The following is a 19,898-nucleotide window of genomic DNA, read 5'->3' as shown; positions in this document are numbered from 1 at the left end:
GGGTAATCCGTCATAATGCCGTCATGTTGCATACTTTGAGGTGGCTGTATGGGGATGTATTTAGAGCAGTAAAACAAACCAGAAGCCAGATCTACAACAGCATAATTAGTGGTGCAACGGATCATCATTGATCCGTGATCCGTTCGGATCAATATCTTAGGTTCGGCACACAAGTGATCCGCGGATTGATTTATGAAAAAAAAAAAAGTTGTGTGCATGCGGCATGTTCAGTCCACACACAGCGTGGTCATGGCGAGCGGAGGAATAGAGGAGCTTGAACGCCCCGCGTCATTTAAATCCCCTGTATGGGAGCATTTAGGCTTCCCTGTCAAATATAATGATGAAGGAAAGAGGTTAGTGGATAAAACCGTGTGTAGGCACTGTGGCAGCACGGCCACGCATTTGAAGCGACATGCTCATATGAGACGCGAGCACACACACACACACAAACTCGCGCACAAACTCAATGAGACGCGAGTACACACAAACTCCGCGCACACACTCATATGAGACGCATGCTCACACAGTAGCCTACATGATGCATATGATTCTCAGTGTGAACACATTGGTAAGTGCATTTTTGGTTAACAGAGAATGAGAGTCCATTGCTTTTGTTTTTGGTTGTTTTGTTCATACATTTAAAATGTTTTCAGTGTTAAATAGTCTTTAGAAACAAAAGTTTATTGATCTTTGAAAAGGTGTACCTGCATTATTATGCCATTATCATTATTTTAGATGAAAATGGTCTCAGAACGACAATATTATCGTTTATCATCAATATTATAGTTTAGCGCAATAATTTCTTGGACAATTTATCGTCCAGCAAAATGTGTTATCGTGACAGGCCTAGCTATCATTTGTGTTTATAGGTGCAGACATGAGGCCTTTTTTTTTTGCTGATCCGAAAAATGATCCGATCCGTGACTCTGATCCGAGAAACGATCCGAACCCTGAGTTTTTTGATCCGTTGCACCCCTAAGCATAATAGTAAAGCAGCAAGAGGAAGATGCTGGGAACAATTACAGTAAGTTAGTTCGGTTCTATATGCCAGCATATACAGTGGAAAATCATGCACAGGTGGAATCTATAAAGCCAGAAATGCTAACCATTTGAATGAATGATTCATCCAAAAATGAATACACTGATGAACTATGAATATGACTGTGACTGGATGAGTGGGGTAAACGCGAGATTCATGAATGAATCATTGGAATGTTCTGACACACGAAAATGATGCATTGATGAATCAGACATTACTTTTCTCATGAAGACCAACAGAAAGTGCCAAGGCGAATAAGATTTTCATTAAATAATAGTTTTTTTGCAACACAAAACTTCTAAAGATGTTTAATATAGTGCACAACTCATTTGGAGCCCTTTTATGATGCTTTTAGTGTAATTCTTTAGGTTTGAGAGATCCAGTACCCTTTCATTGTAATCATATTGAAAAATGTGGCCAATATAACATTCAAAAACTCATCTTTTGTGTTTCACAGAAGAGTACTTTGGATAAATAATGAAGCAATGTAAATTTTTGGGGTGAACTATTCCTTTAAGGTCACATTTTTTCTATTAACGGTTTAGAAGTTTAATGAATTTTAGCAGGCACATAAACAACCCCCATTCACTTTGATTTGTCCTTTCGAACCCATTTCCTTTCTGCCATTCCCTTTTGTTTTAAATCAATATGCAATAGCAGCAAAAGGCTGTTTGCATTATAAGTGTTGTTCAGATTTTCAGACAAGCCACTGACATCACCTGAACAAGGGTCTTGCGACCACATTTTGGACTCTTTAAACAATAGGAAACAGTCCATTCTGTCGGTCATTTACTGTGAAAGGGGATTTTGCGGCTTGCTTTAGTGTGTTTGATGAAATGCTGACATGCTCATTTGCACTTGAAGCTGTTCCTGATTTTGAAGACTTGCTCTGAGTCATATGAACATGGTGGATTGATTACTAAAATGCTGCAGACAATGATGTTTAAATTTTATTCTCTAGCTCAATGACACTGCTTTTGTCTAGCCTAGCAATGCCTATTAAAGCCTGATGTAACGGTTGACTGTCCTAGAGGCAGCTGTACAGACGCCACATTTTGGCTCTTGTTTGCACAATGAGATTTGTTGTAGAAATTCAGAAACAACGCAGTAGTTGATTTGTTGGTTCATCTCATCTTTACTGACCTGATCTAGCACTTTCACATTGTCTGCACTGTAATTGCTGAAGAGTGTCGTGTTTTCGAGGATCTTGAGGCCTAACCTTAGCACATAGTTTTATGAACTTTTTGAAGCGTCAAAGTGTCAGTTGCATGTCAATGGAGGGACAGAAATCACTCCGTTTTTATCAAAAAGATCTTCTTTTGTGTTCCGAAGATGAACGAAAGTCTTCCGGGTTTGGAACGACATGAGGGGGAGGAATTAATGACAGAATTTTCATTTTCTGGTGAACTATCCCTTCAAAGTGGCGGACGACAAAAGCTGCAGCGTGCTCGATGAAAAAGATATTGCACGTTCATGCGGACGCTAATATGGTTATCGTTCTTGGTGTGAACGGGTCTTAAGACAAACTTAAGGGCCTTTCACACAGGACGCGGAATGCGCTGCGCTATGAAATTCATTCATTTCAATGGCTTGCGCCGCGCAAAGACGTTTTGTTGCTGCGTCGAGCAAAGCGCAAGCGCAGCGGTGCGCATCATTGACTTGCTCACGCGCACGTCGCGGTCAAAGTTCAAAATAGTTTAACTTTTGCCGCTGCGCTTTGTGATGATTACCAGCGCGGCCAATAGAAACGGGACATCCAGGCAATCACGGAAATCAAAATGGATGAACGGCTAGTATCGGAAGTTCCTGAGCTCTATGAATGATACAAGTTTGAGGTCGTATTGGGACATAAAAGTATAGGGCAGAAAAGCTGTGTCATGGAGACATATCTCCATTCAAATTGGCATGTCTGTTGTGTTTCAATATATATATATATGTATAATTTGTTCCTTTGTGTCAGCTTTAATGTTTGAATAAATGTTTTATCCTAAAAAAGAACTGAGCTCATGATTCGTGTGTTGATTTCAATGTTATATGTATGTGTGTATATATATATATATAGGCGGACCTTTAATTTTTGACGCGCTGAGAACGCCAGAGAGCCTGAGCACATACTAGTGCTCGCATTCTCTGTGTTTATTAGTTTACGATCTGTTTAATATACCTGTCTAATACAACTGTTATACAGAACGTATGCACGTTCACATGACACCTAACGTTACACCTGTTACATTTTCTCACGTGGGGGAGAGGTATAGGCTAGTTTTCAAATGTGTTATTAAAAAAGATAAAACATTTTTCCAACTTATTTAGAGGATGAGTGTAAAAAGCGATGGACAGATACATAATTTACTGCTGACCGAAAGGAGGAACAACAATCAAAATAACTAACATTAGTATACTGACATAGAACTCCCGCTTAAAAGGTTTTTGAAAACTCCGCCTACTTTGCTCTGGCGTAGCGCAGCGCAAATCGCGTTGTATCTGAAGGGCAACGCTAAACCCAGCGGCCAGTGCAGCGCATAGCGCGTCCTGTGTGAAAGCCCCTTAATTGTTTGAATAATTTTAATGAGTCATTTATTAAATGAACTCACTGAATGAGTCAGAGCATTCCTGAATCAACATCTGACTCAAACCACAAGATTTCACAACTTTCAGTGATATTAGAAGTAGTAAAGTAAAGATTCAGGAAACTTAAACCGATATATTACTGGCGGTCCTTTTTTTAAACAGATGCATGATTAATTGCACTTTTAATACTGCACACTGCATTGGCAGCCCTAATTTCACATATATCATGCGTGTAAGCAAGCAGTGCATCTGTGTGTTCATCACATAATGGTCCCCTTGCTAAAAGCATCCTTTAAATGCATCTGTCTTGCATCAGCACACATTAGCAGATGTGCCAAGAAGCAGGCAGAAATGCTGTAGCTGCTTTCAATATTCTCTCCCTGAAGTGGAGCTGACAGAGCTTCAGTCTCACAGACTCTTTCGTCATCCCACCAAGAGAACACAACATCCAGAGCTCAACAACAATGACATCAAACCAGGTCAAACAAGAACATTGAACTTTTAGATCACTGATCACAATCTTTGCATTCATATAGAGCTTGCAGGACACAAACCATGCTTGAAGCATGCTCGTATAGCCTATTTTGCAAATTTGTTCATGACAGAATGCAGAATGATGACAAATTTACTCCTTATGGAGGTAGAAAAATAGGTCACGTAGATTAGATTGTGGATTTCCCATTTGGGAAGGAATGTGCGGGACATAAAATTGGGATTCTGCACTTTAAATGAAAAGACAATCTGTAGCAATGGGAATCACAATGAGAGACCACTTTCCTTTACAGAAACAATCTGCGTGCTTGAGAAATTCTCTCTTGTAAATATTTTGCTTTCCAACAAAACAACCCTTTGAGAGAAAAAATGCTTGATATCAAGGGACTTTCCAACCCTGTACGAACACCATATGCTTTTTTTCGTAACACACAAATCGGGAAATATTTGAATAAACTACCATTCAAAAGTTTGTAATAATTCAGATTTGTGAATGCTTTTGAATTTTTTTAGGTAATATTGTGAAATATTACACTTAAATTTATTCTTTTTTTAATACACTTTATGTACTAAATTCTTTTTTTTTTTGTAAATCAAAGAATCCTGAAAAAAATTGTTTCCACAGAAATATTAAATAGCAAAAGCTGTTTTCAACATTGTTAATAATAAGAACTATTAATGATAATTCCATGCTATAACTAGTAGGAAGAGATGACCGGTTCACATGTCGCTTGAAGCGATACGTCACAACACATCAAAGAGACACAAAACTGTATTATTTGAATTTATTCTTCTTCTTTTTAAACGAAATTTGAAAGCTGTCGGCAAAGTTGTCAGCATCCTCTTTTGCTCCGCAATGTATTTTCCACTGCGAGAATGTCAATATATTAAAATAGAAAAGACTTACTTTAAATCGTAATAATATTTCACAAAGCTTTTTTTTTTATTATTAAATCGTAATAATATTTCACAAAGCTTTTTTTGACCGGTAGTCCATGTCCAAAAGCAAACCTCTTGTGATGACATCACATAAGAGGGGAAAATTGTCATGCACAACTTCTCTCTATTGATGATGATTATATCATTTTCATCAAGATAGACTGAAAGTGGCCTTTGTGGAGTGACATGAGAGGAGACAGTTATTCGTTCCTGGTCCAAATGCAAGCATGTACTGCTTACAGAACTGCAGACGTTTCCAACAAACATCTTCAGGTGTAGACACTACCTTATATATATATTTACACGTGGCCTCCAAATAGCTTAATACCCTTGCCACTTAGACCTAGTTAGAAAAAGCTTTCTACAAACACTGCTGATCTAAAATGTGGATTACGACCCAAATTGTTGTGTAAATCCAGTACTAGCAAAGGTATTAGCACAGCTTATTTGATTGCATACATAGTGAGCTGGAGTGAACCTGTCACTGTCTACTTTGTTATTAATATTAAAGGGTTAGTTCACCCAAAAAATTAAAAATCTGTCATCATTTACTCACCATCATGTTGTTCTTCAGAACACAAATGAAGATATTTTTTAATGAAATCTGAGAGCTTTCTGTCCATCCATTGACACTACTTCAAAAAGTTCATAAAAAAGATCATATCCATATGAATTAAGAGGTTTAGTCCAAATTTTCTGAAGAGATGCAATAACTTTATTTGATGAACAGATTGAAGTTAGGTTTTTATTCACATAAACATTCATCAACGCACACATCAGTTGTGGTAAAGGGAAGCTCAAGCATGTTCACTTGACTTGTGAGAACCAATGAGGTTCATTCTCGTGTTACACAGCACCTTTGAGCTGCAAGAACCAATGAGGTTCCGTTTACCACAATTGATGTGCCAGTTGATTAATGTTTATATGTGAATAAAAGCCTAAATTCAATCTGTTCATCATAAGTGATCGTCTCTTCAGAAAATTTGGACTAAACCGCTCAATTCATATCAGTTTTACAATCTCTTTATGAACTTAGCCTGCTTTTTGAAGCGTCAAAGATGTGTTGCGCTGTCAATGGAGGGACAGAAATAAATCAGATTTCCTTAAAAAAAAAAATATTTGTGTTCCGAAGATGAACGAAAGACTTACGAGTTTGGAACAACATGAGAGTGAATAAATGGTGACAGAATTTAAATTTTTCAATTAACTAACCCTTTAAGGGTGCTTTCAAATCAACCCACAATTATTCAAACTACTTACAGTTTATTATAAAGGGTTATTTCGCCCATTTAAGACATGAAGTTGTATGCAATCCTTACCAGCACTATAGTGCATACACACTGACCCACTCTGTAGTAACCTCCCTGGTCAGAGTTCTGGCCGCTGGAAGTTTTTCAATAAAGTACTCCCGGTTATTTTCCGGGGCCACAAAACTGTGCGTTTTTACGTGAAAAAATGATTTGCGTTTCAAAGCTTGATTAATTTACCACACAAAAAACACGCCGGTGAAAATTCATACCTCAGTTTTAATCGGCACTATTTTCTATCCATTTATATCAATCCGCGCTATAGTAACTATAGAGCTGGTCAGGATTGCATACAACTTCATGTCTTAAATGAGCGAACTAACCCTTTAAGGCATTTATCACAATTTACTCAGTGTAAATGTAAACAATGACCCTGTTTGTTGATATTTAGCGTGACTTTGTTCAAACAGGCACTAGCCCGAAATAAGCGTGGCGACATTTTCAACAACTGAAAGATGGCGTTTATTAACTTAAGTTACAGGTAACGTTAGCCTTTTCTTTTTTAAATGAGAGAATACCATGTGCTATCGTCCGCGACGTCATTTATCTCAGCACTTAAGGATGTTTTGACAAGAATAATGTATAAAATAACTTCTTTTTTTTACCTCATTGCAGCCTCCACACATACGTGCGTCGGTGGCTTCATGCGTGTTCATCACTTCGTCCGTTAACAGGTGTAGAGCAGAGGTGTAGACTGCGGTTCATTTGATCCAAGTGACTCGAATCTTCTTTCGGATTCGTTAACTGATTCGTTCAGCGATAATTATTTTCATGAGCACGCGAGCAATAAAATGACTTATATAATTTAAACCATTATCCCTAATATAAATATAGCCACTGCGTTATATGAATCAAACAACAATATTGACAAGAAACAAAGAAAAACAGTCATCATTTATTTGTTTTTCACAGTTTGTTTACTTGAACAATTGAAGCAACGTCTACTTATTGAGAAATACAGGCTTCATGCCATTGTTTTAATTTGATTTGTAAATATTTTTATTTGTTCAATGATGGAGTGAGTTCATTAACATTTTATGGGGGGGGGGGGGGTTCTATAGTGTAATAATAATAATACTTTTCACTGGTAGAGGCAGCTGAAATGTTGGTATTGTGACAATCCCTGATGTAAAAATAAAGATGGGTTTTTATTTTGTTTTTCAACCACTGAGATCCTTAACTTGTTTTTAGTTTTTTTTACATCAACCAATCCTTTTGATAAGCAAAAGCTATAATTCTGAAGTGTGGACATACCAGCACGAATGGAAAATCCTTTGGCCAAAATACCTGGTGGTCTGACTGTCCACCCTGGCATCTGCCGCTCCACAATATTTCTTTTTGAAATGTACCAGTGTGTAAAATGATCAGTTTTTTCTGCGTACCTTCCTGCGTAATAGACGACAGAACAGACATTGAAAGTAGATAGGCCTATATGCTCTTTGCAAAAAAAAGGATAGAACTCTCAAAACCAACTGTGGCAACCAACCACAGTTCTTTTTGTTGTTTATTTAGGAATGAGATTATCTAGTTTATGTGTTTGCCTGAAAACAAATTTAATATCTTTAAAGATGTGATTCATAATTCAATGACTTCATCCTCAAAGGCTCTTGTTGTATCAACATCATAAACACGACCGTTTCCAAGCAGACTGATAAAAACTGTGTGCCCTTACTCCCAGAAGATGCGTAAAGTCAGCCAATCAGATTAAGACTTGCCAGATTGAGAAAATACTTTTCAATTTTGTGAGAAATATGCATCAGAAGCATTGAGCTGTGTGCGGTCTGTGAATGTGCCATCTGAGGTTGTAGTTACGGCATCTACCAGCATGGGCAAACTAGCGTTTTCAAGTGCTTTTCAAAAAGTTTCTCATCCATACTGAAACATCGGAAAATGCTAAAATCAGTTGAAACGTAATAAAAGCTCATTACGGGGTTGAGGGATAGGGTTGTGGGTAGGGTTAGGGCAGTGGTTCTCAAACTTTTTTGGTCACGCTCCCCTTTAAACCTTTAAAAAAATCTGGTTTCTTGTAGCTTCACCCATTAGGCCCAAATTACATTTGCTTCTCCTAGCTGGACGTCTAGTATGGCGCATCAAATTTGAATATGTGCTTATTCAGATTTCCCAAATGAGATTTGAGGAATACAATGCCAAAGGAAGATTTCCAGTACATTCTTCCAGTTTTCATTCTTTCCAGATTTCTAGTACATTCTTCCAGTTTTTTTATTTTTGTGATTCGTAGATGAAAGTAAGGGGCTTTGGAATAACATTGACAGAATTTCGTTTTTTTGACCAATCTTAATAGCGGGATGCACATCAGTATAATAAAGTACAAGTAATCTTTTTGTTTAGGCTTGATTGCTTGAGGGATTATTGACGCTTCAGACTGTCTGCCCATATTAGACTTCTGGCTCCGGTTCCTTCGCTCTCTTACATAAGCATACATACTAATTAGACCTGATTGGACTTTTAAAAGTTTGAGCCAAGAAACTGCATAATCTGTCATACAAAAAGAACAAAAATTCAGTTCTTAGTCGATTGACAGTGTTACATGTGATTTATAGCCTTGCATAAGAGATAATCCTTTTCACAACATGCCTTGAGGTGCATTACTCTCAGGATAAATGAATTGACAGGCCATGGTGGTTCCATGAAGATATATTAGATCACATTTCGTACTTGGATCTAACCCAAGGGCACTGGAGAGTGCATTTGCAAGTTAGCAACCAGTATGGAGTGTATTAAAAGCGTATTAGACAGGGTTTCAAGGGCTAAACTGTGTTTCTGGCTAATCCATCGAACTGGATGCAAAGACTACCTTCAAAACTGCTACTTTTTATGTATTTTTTATTACATTAATATACTTCCAGAACAAATAGAAGACATAAAAAAAGTTATTTTAGCATCAAAGTTATTTTAGGTCATGGGACAAAAGCTAAGACTAGATTCTGGCAAAACTCTACAAAAATAAAATGGCACAAATGTTCCCCCTTTTGGTGGAAATCTCATAAATTTCCTTGAGAAACAACAAGATGTGCCATCACTGCTGCCAATGAAGCTGTTTGCATTAATTTACAGCTTTCTGAGATCCGGAACAGTTTTTGCAACTATATTCATTGAAAGAGGAGAAGCCCTCACACATGATGAGAAACATGAGACTGGTCTGGCAGTGCTTCATGAGCTCGATTTGACAAAATATAGCCAGACTGAGAAAAATGAGGTCAAAACTCCCAAGTGGGAACTCGATTTGGCTTGGTTAATGCATAAAATTCACACTTTTTCTGTCTTTCCTTCTTTCACCAGGCCTTATCAATACTGTCAAGAGCAGAACACACATTTCGGTTATCATCAACTTTATCATCTTGGTACGAGGAACGAATACAACCCAAAGAGAAAGCTGCCAATATCTGCACATCTACTTGTCTTGCTGGGGAAAATATACATTTAGTAGAGAAATCATGCTAATATATTTCCTGAAAATATTCAAGAAGCTTCTTGGAGCTGATTTTTAAAGGTATAGTTCACCCAAAAATGAAAATTCTGAATCATTTGCTTACACTCATGTCATTCCAAAACTGTATGACTTCTGCAGAACACAAAAGAAGATATTTTCATATACGTCTCAGTGTATTGGCCATATAACGAAAGTCAAAGGAACCAGTGTTGTTGAGCTTCTTTCTTCTGTTGAACACATAAGAAGATAGTTTGAAGAATGTCAGGATTCAAACAGTTTCTGGTCCCCCCGGACTAATTACCCCACATAGTAATTTTTTTATACAATGGAAGTCATTGTGGACCAACAATTGTTTGGTTACCAACAGTCTTCGAAATATCTTCTTTTGTGTTCAACCATGCCTTGCTAGCCAAAATGTATTTTTTTTGTTTTTGTTTTACAAAAACGCATCGCTTCTCTTCAGAAGGCCTTTATTAACCCCCTGAAGCCGTATGGATTACTTTTACGATGGATGGATGCGCTTTTTGGAGATTCAAAAACTCAGGATCTATACCCTCCAATTATAAAGCTTGGAAGAGCCAGGATATTTTTTAATATAACTCTTATTGTATGTATTGATTGTGTTTGGCTGAAAGAACAAAGTCACATACACCTAGGACGGGCTTGAGGAGGAGTAAATTATAGGATCATTTTCATTTTTGAGTCAGCTAACCCTTTAAATGACGTAGCGCTCGGATGTCTTGCGTCACACGAGTGTCTTGGTGCAAATGTAACCAGGAAATTGGCTCTAGAGGACAATTTAGTTCTTGGGGGAACAATTTAGTTTTTTAGTTCTTTGGAAGCATCTGCCAAATTCATAAATGTAACTCAAGATATTCTTCAGAAAATGTGAAGAATATTTTGAAGCACCAACCTGTTAACTCTCTTACAGGCAGCAGAAGTGAAACGAGGCTGGGAAAGGTGGAGTGGAGAGATCAGGAATAAGTGATCTGACCCACATCAACACCCCCGGGGGTCGACCCAGCGTAGCCGTCTGTCTATAACAAATGAGAGCGTGTAGGAAGCGCACAAAAGCCAGTCAGAAATCACAAATATTTGGCCTACAAGACATTCCATTAATAATAATTAAATCACAGCAGTATACGGCTGGCAGCACACCGGACACAACAAAACACACTCTCAAAGGAACTGTTCCCCCGACATGAACTTTTGGCAGTTGCGCAAATTGGCGTAACCGAGAGTCAAGATTATGAAATGTTTTAAGTGAAGCATGTCTCCTCTGCCACATCTGGCATGATCATATTTGTAACTATAACACAGATAGGGGAGGAAGAAAATGAAACACAGCTTTGCCAGCTCAGTTGAATTTTTAGTTCAAAGAAATGTTCAAATGACAGTTCTTCCTGCATTCAACAAACAAGAGAACTTTTCCCATGGAATAGGAACATGATTCCAAACAGACATGATCCAAAAAAGCAGCATTTAGCAACTGATATATAATCAAATTGTTCGTTTTTGGCATTCTAGTATTCTCCAAAGAAAATACTTTACCTAATACTGACACATTACCATTGCATAAACCATGCCAGAATAAAAGTGTGGATGAAGGTTGAGTCACAGTTTCCAAAACATCAATTTCGCAGGTGTTTGTTTTGCTGATCGAAATTGATTGCATTAAAACAAGTCAGAAACATGATGCAGATTTTTTGGTCTGGACCGATTCATCTTTTCAAAGATGTAATAAATAAACTTCCTTTATACATAAAATGGCTTATAAATACAACTTTTGTGTGATGAATATGTTCTTAATTTCTGAATTAAAATTAGTTTTGATTTTGATTTTATTAAAATATTTTATATAAAAAAATGTCATGGTGTTACAACGATTCTGATATTTAATGAAGATGAAAAAAGCCATTAAAGAATTTGCTGAAAAAAAAGACTTAAGTATTGTGCCAAGGTCAATTAATCTCAGAAAAAGTAAAATAATTAGACCTTTTTAAATGTCAAAGTTAGTCCAGGATGTGAAATGTCATGTGGTGTGACTCCCCAAAATTGTAATTATATTTATGAATTAATAAATTGCTTGAAATGTTTTTATTTATTTTTTATTTTTTTATCATTAGTGATGGTTGCTAGACATACTAAAGGCTGGTTAGAACAGACGGGTTCACAAATATGACAGTAATCCAATTACATACTGTCTAATATTTCATATTTCTTGTCCTTTTGTGTTTATATAGTGTTTTTGGTTTTGTTGAATCCCAGTGATTTCATGTTTTCTTTTCCATTGGTTTGGCTCTCAAGTCTGTCATTCATTCCCGATTTGCTTATCGATATTGTCACATTGACAATCAAACAACAATAGAGCTGTTAAGAGCACGATTGGATCTGTTCTTCACAAACGTCTCCCAAGACTATCAAGAACGATTTCGCAGAATTGTTCCATAAGTAACCCTGATTTCTTAACTTGACCAGTGCCATGTCAATAAACCGCAGAAGATTGGCGACCTGATCTCATCCCAACATATCTTCTGTTCCAGAAGTAGCAGAGAGCCAAAAAAGCTCTTCAATGTTTTCTGCAAATGAGGCATATAAATGGAGTTTTATACAGTGATCTGAAGGCAAACCTGCTGTACTTCTATCAAACTTTAGCCTGTAGCATTTACATTGCATGCATTTTTTTCCTGGGACTCAAACCCATGACCTTGGCGTTGCTAGCACCATATTGTACCACTTCAGCTCTTTGAAATTCTTTAATTTTAACTAATTAGCTATGAACGCCTTTACGCCTTGCTGAGACAAAACAGACACTGTTCACGCTCACCGATATGGTGAATATTTGTTTTGAAATGAATCGTATTAATGTTGGCTTGAGTTTTCTCTCTTTCTGTTCTGTTGCAGAAAGGCCATTACAAGTTCAGGGAATGGGGCTATTTTTGAAATTTGGAAAGCATCATGTGTCTGCCATATGTTGTTTTCATGAATTTATGAATCAAAACATTAGTAGGACAAATAAGAGTGTCTGCTATAAAGTAAAGAGAAAATGTTTTTAAAATGTCTGCTCAAATGTATTCGGCCCAATCATACACCCGACGCAATGCAGCGCCAGGCGCGACGCAAGTGTTTTTTGCTAGTTTCAGCCTGACGCAGTTATCATTTTCACATCCCGCGCCACGTTGTTTAAATAGCAAATGCTTTTGCGCCCATATGTGCGCCCAAGGGCTGCTGGTCTGAAAACGATGTGTGTTCAGGCACATTGTTGGCGCGTTGCTATTTTGAGGCAACTGAAATAGATCGCGCCATTGACCAACTGAAACCTGGTCTAAAGTCCAAAGGAAAATCCGCAAAACATTTTTTGTTATTTAAAGAGCGCGTTAGTAATGTGCGTCTATAGGCGGGTCCACAACGCTTGTACACTTTGTCCCGTAGATAGTCTGCTTGCACTTTAACCTCACGCACGAGAAGATCCGTTTGTTCTCTGGAGAAGTGTTCAGTTTTTCTGCTTGCAAATTAAATAGCGAATCCACAATGGCGCGAGCACAACTGGCTTTTAAAGGGAACTGGAGATGAGGCTCTGATTGGTTTATTGTACGTTACGCCCAAAACACACCCATTACTCATCACGGAGAATAGGGACGACCATTTTTCCCGTGGTTAAACTAGCACGAGTAGATTCGGACACGCCCTAACTGCACTTGCACTGTGCGCTTTAGATCATGCACTTGGATCATTAAAATAGGGCCCTTCATGTTGAATTTGATAAACATTTATGCTATCCACAAATGATTACATTTAATAACTGTAAAAATGTCAGGTGGTGTAACCATCAAGTAAAAAGTAAAATATTTTCCTTACATTTCTTATTGTGTACACAACTTCTCCAAAAAGAATTTAAAATATTAGGGATGTCAAGCGATTCTAATTTTTAATCTAATAAATTACATGATGTGGTGATCTAATTAATCGAAATGGCCCCCAAAAGATAATTTAAAGTCATTATTGTATTAAAGGGTTGGTAAAACACATTTTTTAAAAGACTTGATTGTGTTTGTGGGGTGCACTGTAACATGTGTTAATGCTTCGTTTTAAAAAAATTGCATTATTTTTCATATCTTTTACCTTTATTCTACACTGCTCTGCCCCTCCTTGTAAAAACGGTCTGATGGTTTCCGGGTTCTATGAAGCCTGTCCCTCAAAACTACGCAATGGGCTCAGATTGGTTAGCTGGCCCAGTGTGTTGTGATTCGCTAACCGCCTAGTAGTGCACGTTTTCCGGAAACGTCACGCCCCGTACCTTTACCGGTAGCCTAGTTTGTGCTTTGGTGTATTATAAACGATGGCGTCAAAAAAAACCATACCAATTTGAGCTCGAATCGGACCCAGAGAATGTTAGTGAAGATGATCGAGCAGAACCTGTTCAAGAACGGCTGTTAAACGGCGTTTCAGAAAGGTTTGTTTTTTGTTGTCTCATGACTTTTTAGACACGCTGTTATTTAGTTGTACTAATTATTATATTATTACAAAAAATAAGCTTCATAAACAAGAATTTCATATAATTGGTCTAACAAATTATACTACAGTCCTCATAGGGTTTTTTTGAGTAAACACTGCGGATCTATAGTGATCGTTACTGACTGTATGCCACCGTTTCTTTTGTATTTTTAGAACGATTGTAGACAAATATCTGTCGCCAGAACTATTAACCCAAAACGAACACTAAACATTGGCTTTACTAACGTTACAGTAGCCAAATCAAACACAGAACCATGTTTAGCATGCCTGTAGATAAACAAGCGATAAACAATACATAAAAGCTCTAATCAAATAATAATTTACTCTAATTCCAAGTTCGCAGTTGAGATTAAAAAAAAGTTTGTAACGTTAGGTGTTTGTCGGATAACGTTAAGTATGAATGAGCATTTAACAAACTAGTTTGCAGAGCCAAACAGCGTTGTCATTTGTTTACTTCCTTGCTACAACGTACAATTAACAATATGAACTATTACAGGAAAACCCATCTACGAAAAATAAATCATATTTACAGGTTGTGGCCCGTAAACAAAAGCTTCTGTTCTTAAAGTTGGAACTGCTCCATCTTTCAGGACAAGCCGTTGTGCGAATCCTGCATTGAGCTCGCGAAGATTGTGGAAGCTTTCCTCCGTAAAATGAGCAGCACAGAGAGCGAAATTTGGGTCATAATTAACCATTGATCCCTAACTCCCTCGACCCTAGGAAGGCTGAACAAAGTGGACCTGCAATCCGGATGAAAATAGCAGCATTTCGACGGCACTGCGGCAACAATACTCCAGCCTATACCACAACAACTCTTCTCCAACGCAATATAAAAAGGCCTCGCCCCTCTTATTTCGTATTCTCGGAGAAGGGGTTTATGTAAATATCGGGGTTAGTGACGTCAGCAACCCTGGAGGAATGTCGTGTAGTCCAAAACCGGCTGTTTGCTGTAGTCCTTAGAAATTGATTTCTTTAAAAGCAAATATCTTCCTTTGCTTTGAACTTTGAGCGCTGTAACTTTGCAGATGTTGTTTATGCTCAAACAGAAACATTACACACTAGCTAAAGTTAGAAAAGTGAAATCGTGTTTTATCACCCCTTTAAATAGATAGTTAACAGACTTGTTAACAGACTCGAGGCCCAAAGAGAAGGACATGAATAGTTGAAATAAAGTCGTTATTTTTGTTTGTTTTTGCACACAAAAAGTATTCTCGTCGCTTGATAAACTTAAGATTGAGCCACTGTAGTCACTTGGACTATTTTAACAATGTCTTTAATAACTTTTCGGGGCTGGCAAGTTTCAATCCCTGTAGAAGCCTATGGAGGAGTGATCCAGCTCTCAGATTTAATAAAAAATATCTTAATTCGAGTTCCGAAGATGAACGAACGTCTTACGGGGTTGGAACAACATGAGGGTGAGTAAATACTGACAGAATCTTCATTTTTGGGTGAACTATCCCTTTAAATGAGAAAAGCATCAAATAGACATTACAAAAAGTAGCTTTAGAATGAAATATTTGATTTAATTGAACATAGAATTTATTACACATCAACTTTTAGGTTACAACGGCCATGATATTTTTCAGAAGCTGCGTATGAATTGGTATTTAAATATAGTTACAGACCAAAACAGTTTGGTTTCCAATATTCTTCAAAATATATTTTATGATATTATTTTATTCCGCAAAAGAAAGAAGGTCATATAGGTTTGAAACGACACAAGGGTGAGTAAATATAGAGTATAAAGTTATAAAGTTACAGTTGTGAGGAAAAAAGGTCAGAATTGTGAGATAAAAGGCGCAATTACTTTTTTGTCCTGTGACAGAAAACAAGCATACAAGAGTAAGCCAAACTACTCAAAAAGGGTTTCTTTTCAAGAATGTCATCCTTGTTTTTGCTTTTCATTCTTCATTATGAAATCAGAACAAATGTATCACTTTTTTAATTTATGTCCCCAAATAGTTCAGAAGGCAAAAAACATGCATGGCAACTCCATGACAACCATATACAAGTTTGGGGTCAGTAATATTTTGAAGTTTTTGAAAGAAGTCTATTATGCTCAGAAAGGCTGCGTTTATTTATTATTGGTATCAAAAAACAGTAAAAACAGATTTTTAAAAAATATTATTAGAATTTAAAAGAACTGTTTTCTATTTGAATATTATTTTACAATGTAATTTATTCCTGTAATCAAAGCTGGATTTTCAGCATCATTACTTCAGTGTTCAGTCACATGATCCTTCGGAAATCATCCTATGATATGATGATTTGATGCTCAAGAAACATTTCTGATTATTATCAATGTTGAAAACGCTTGTGCATCTTAATATTTTTGTGGGAACAGTAATACTCTTGTTTTTCAGGATTCTTTGATGAATAAAAAGTTCAAAAGAACAGTCATTTGAAACAGATCCTTTGTAACATTAAAATGTCTTTAATGTCAGCTTTTGATCAATGTAATGCATTCTTGCTGAATAAAAGTTTTTTTTTTTATTAATGACCCCAGACTTTTGAACAGTAGAGTAACAATGGACTATGTATTATGTCTTCAGAAATAAGCCTTACATTAGCAGTTCATTATAGTGCTCATCTTTCATCCGTCGGATTTAACTGTATACAATCATTGCTCAATATTACACGCTTTCAGATTAATTCCATTTTTAAGGAAGGTAAATTAGTTGAGGTTTTTTTTTCAGTTCTGTTGATGAGCTGCACAATTCATACCCAAACTATTTTGTTAATGAGTAGTAGGGTGAGTCATTACACATCGCACATGCTTTTGGTTAGAAAACAAGTGTTAACTACAGGACATGCTGTGTTCTGAGGTTCAGGCCATGGTCTGGGAAAATCTTGAGACCAGCTGCTCAAACCGGATAACAAAAATGCCAAGAAAAGGTCTGGGAGAAGTTTTATCATCTCTTTCTTCTCTTTTCATATATATATAAATATATATATACTTTTGATTTAATTTAGTGCCGTATTTAGCATCCTTGCTGAATAAAAGTATTAATAAAAAAAAAGAAGAAGAAAAAAAAGTAAAATCAACATTCCAATCAACCAATCAGATTTGAGGGACAAGTTTACAGTTTATACAGTTTTTCACTTCTACATCAGTGTTATTCACCTATCATTTCCCTCTTATTTTAGAGATAATATGGGTAGGGTTGGCTTTAGGGGTAGGGATAGGGTTAGGACTACATTTTCGGACAGGAATGTTGTTCCAGGATCAACAGGAACAGGTCTAAAGGCTGATTTATACTTCTGGGTCGGACATACGCTTGAGCCTCTACGCCGTAGACTACGCATTGGTTTTAATTTATACTTCTGCGTCGTTGTCCGCTTTGACGCACGCAGAGGGAGGATGTGAAACCTGAGGGAGCGGTTTGAGCAGACCAATCACAGCGCTTGCGTCTGCGTAGAATTGACGCGTTGTTACATTTTTGGAGAGGTGCACGTCAGGGTACGCCGAAGGGTACGCACGCTACGCACAGCCTACGGCGTAGCTACGGCGTAAGTTCGACGCAGAAGTATAAATTGGGCTTAACTCTGCAAAATCAGGAAGTGCATGGTCTATTTGGAAGGTGGCTTGTTTCATTTTTGATCTGTTCTGGTAAAATGGTTAACCACAGAACATTGTGTTCAGCGAATGATTGGGAAAGTCCCAGTCACTTAGCAATTATTTAGGTCTGGTAAAGTTTCTCAACATCGCATAGATCTCCATCGCTCCAGCTTTCATCCACCCACACAAATCAGTCCTGATGTTTTGGCTGCACTTTTAAGACATTACATTTATGCTTATTAAAAGGATGCTAATTAATTGTTGATTCTGCATACTTTGTCAGGGGAAACAATTTTCCGAAGGCCGCATGTGTACAACACTTGACAGATTGTTCCACGGACAAAAGCAATAAAACACTTCCAGAATGAATCCAGCCATTTCCCGCATAACCAGAGTACTGGAAGTAAAAAAAAAAAAAAAAATCCCATTTATTTGTCCATAGGAGCATTGTTTACAAACAATAACTTATAAACCTTTAAAGACAAACCTTCCGTGAGCTCAGAGGTTATCAATATATGCTTCTGTTCAAGCCATCTCCGTTACTTCAACTTCATTTTTTAAAACTCATCAAATCAATTCCTGATGCAGAACTACATTATGATTCCTGAAGAGAAATATTAACCAATCAGGAATTGCAAGAAAGAAAAAAAAGATATCTACAGTGACCGCCCACTAAAACACAGCAAATGTCTCTCAATCTCACTACACTCTCAAACTATCTAAAAATTGTTTATATTTTCCATTTTTATGATTAGTTAATCCGCAATGCAGCAAACCCTGGTGGTTCATGCCCGCATTAAACAATGATAAAATGCTAATTATGAGATATGTATTATTATTATTAGATCTGTATAATATGAAAAATAATAAGTATTATTATTAATATCATAATAATTCCATCAGAAATGATGTGTACATTATTATTAATAATAGCAACAATACACAATAATATTTAGCATCTACAATCTATATAATAATAAAAGATATGACGTTTTTATCCTGATTATTATTATATAATGTAGGGGGGGGGGGGGGGGGGGGTGCGTACACTCGCTCTATTAATGGTTGTGCGATTTCATGGAGTCTTTACAGTGTTGACAAAATGACCAAACACTCATTATGCTTTTCAAGTTTGACTTCCTTTGCAAACATTTACCATGGTAACCGTTCAAAAAGTTATTAGGTTACCAGTCATCTATTGTTACTGCTGTAAAATCAATAATTAATAGCTAATGAATTACGATTTCATAACATTTTAATTTGCTGATTAGGCTACTAAAAACAAGTAAATGCAGTAAATTACTGTTGTCATGTTATCATATCTCTAGCAACATCAGTATGTTGGCAAAATAATCAATCACTGAGTGTTTAAAATCAATTTTACTCATCTTCACACTTGCATTATACTTAACTCGTGGAGGACTACAATCAAACCGTCGGAGTTATTCACACGCTGGACGATATTCAATGAAGCTTTCATGTTATCATATAGACTACGCATGTGACGGGTGCTACTGTGACGTCTCATTGGATGCGTCACGCGCTGAATATGTCTGCGGAAGGAGCGGGACTCACCCGTGATTTAAAGTGTCGGCGCAGGAGAACGGAGAAAGCCGGAGGATGTTCAGCCGCGGGATCCTCTGGAGCAGAAGCGCATCTCTGAGCTCTCCATCCCCGCGTCAGAGCTCAGCCCAACCAGCTCGAACCAGTTAACCTCTCCCTGACCACAACTTCACCACCACTTTCAGTCCACATCTACAAACGCTTGAGTATCCAGAAATAATATATTATTACGTAATAATAAAACAATGGCCTCAAAATATAGCCTACTAAATGTGTATTAATGTCGATGCACGTGTTAACTGCATATCAGATAAGTGGGATTTATTGTAAATAGCACATAAACACATTGTAGATATTAAATGATACAAAACACTAATATCCTCAGATTATGAAGCTCTGGGTTTAGTAGTGAAATCAGACTATATGTATTGGCAAGACAAACAATTTTAATGGAAAATAGAT

The 19,898-nt window shown here is 37.1% G+C and overlaps 1 protein-coding gene across 2 annotated transcripts in view; it reads right to left on the bottom strand.

The window, feature by feature from the left end:
- The window catches only part of znf469 (zinc finger protein 469), a 376,839-nt gene extending 357,283 nt beyond the window's left edge, over positions 1 to 19,556 (bottom strand). The window contains exons 1-2 of one of the 2 annotated variants that reach the window (XM_077211302.1): positions 19,449 to 19,538; positions 10,713 to 10,836 (exon numbers count right to left, since the gene is read on the bottom strand). The gene's annotated coding sequence lies outside the window, so the exon portion shown is untranslated. Of the gene's footprint in view, positions 1 to 10,712; positions 10,837 to 19,448 lie in introns of both variants that reach the window. The other variant, XM_077211301.1, reaches the window with a different exon arrangement.
- Positions 19,557 to 19,898: the final 342 nt, after the last annotated feature.

This window comes from Siphateles boraxobius, unplaced genomic scaffold (genome assembly GCF_051911475.1).
Source record: "Siphateles boraxobius isolate OS27281-9 unplaced genomic scaffold, OSU_SipBor_1 65, whole genome shotgun sequence".
Lineage (NCBI taxonomy): Eukaryota > Metazoa > Chordata > Actinopteri > Cypriniformes > Leuciscidae > Siphateles > Siphateles boraxobius.
Note: the sequence above shows the minus strand (reverse complement) of the source record. Positions and strands in the feature narration are given on the sequence as shown.